Source organism: Colobus angolensis, unplaced genomic scaffold (genome assembly GCF_000951035.1).
Source record: "Colobus angolensis palliatus isolate OR3802 unplaced genomic scaffold, Cang.pa_1.0 Scaffold5, whole genome shotgun sequence".
Lineage (NCBI taxonomy): Eukaryota > Metazoa > Chordata > Mammalia > Primates > Cercopithecidae > Colobus > Colobus angolensis.
Genome location: NW_012118487.1, coordinates 4,725,082 through 4,725,450, shown reverse-complemented (window position 1 = coordinate 4,725,450; position 369 = coordinate 4,725,082). Strand labels below are relative to the sequence as shown.

The 369-nt window shown below is 65.9% G+C and overlaps 1 protein-coding gene across 2 annotated transcripts in view; it reads right to left on the bottom strand.

Annotated features, from left to right (window-relative positions):
- Positions 1-369, bottom strand: part of DCTD (dCMP deaminase) — a 42,090-nt gene that overhangs the window by 41,096 nt on the left and 625 nt on the right. The window lies entirely within an intron of this gene.

Below are 369 nucleotides of genomic sequence, written 5' to 3'. Positions count from 1 at the left end.
GAGCGCCTTCCCCTGGCATGGCTGAAAGCCCACTAGAGCCCTGTGAGGACTGAGGCCCAGCTGTAGAAACAGAGGGAACTGGAGATTGAGTACAACGATTCAGGAAGACACATCCGGTCACCGTCCCAGGCACACCCCACGCCGCTCGCAACCCCGTCAGCTCTGATCCAGGGCCTACACCCGGCATTCCCACCCCACACACGGGCGCAGGAAGGGATGCGACGTTCAGACGCCCAGCACCACCTCCCGGGGCACTCCGAGGGGGCCGGCCTCGCACCCGCCGAGAAATCGACCCTGGAGTGACCTCCAGGACCCCGAGCGCTCCCACCCCGCCCGCATTCTCCATTCTAAAGGCTGGGCCCGGCCGAG